We start from the raw sequence: 764 nt of genomic DNA, 5'->3' as shown, positions 1-764 counted from the left end.
TTCTTCTTTTATGGCGTCCTTCTGGCTGGCAGAGCGCGCTCCTGATTGGCTAATTGTGCAGGGAGGGGTACTAACACGTGCAGCCATTGCCCCTGCGCTCCTCTCCCATTATCCCCTTCAGGAGAGATCACCAGGAGCCCCCCCCCCCCCCCCCCCCTTTCTCCTCCCATCTCACTGCCCCACTCCCTCCATCCATCCCCCACTCCCTCCTTCTCTCTGCTTTCTTCCTGCCTCCCCCCTCTCCACAACACACATGCAGAGCTGAGTGAATAGAGACTCCACCTGCACTATCAGAACAGATGGGTGCAGCAGAAGACAGTAGCGTTTCTCTCTCATCTCTCTCTTTCCCTACTCTCTCTACATGTCTTTTCTTCATCCCTCATTTTTCCCTCCCTTGAAGCTGTTTTGGGACAAAAATCAGTGTTCTAGCTTTTGTCCTTGTGAAAAAGGACTGTGTGTGTACATTCGCACTGGGAGTTTGCCATTTTAATGCAGCCAATCACAGCACAAAACCAAAATGGCAAACCATTAAAATCAGGGCGTAATATGTGGCCAATAATAAAGCAGGGAAATCACCAAAGCTGACTAATGGGTCGAATGAGGGACCCCTTCCTATTGGCTGGTGTTTTCCTCTACTACTGTCATGTGCAGGGCAGATGGGGGACTAGTAGTCGAGTCAGATGCACATTTTTGGATTTGGTTCCTGAATTGATCTGTTTTGATACTCAATATATACTTCAAACATGAAATGTTATGAAAATGAA

This window comes from Salmo salar, chromosome 03 (assembly GCF_965601325.2).
Source record: "Salmo salar chromosome 03, fSalSal1, whole genome shotgun sequence".
Classification (NCBI taxonomy): domain Eukaryota; kingdom Metazoa; phylum Chordata; class Actinopteri; order Salmoniformes; family Salmonidae; genus Salmo; species Salmo salar.
Note: the sequence above shows the minus strand (reverse complement) of the source record.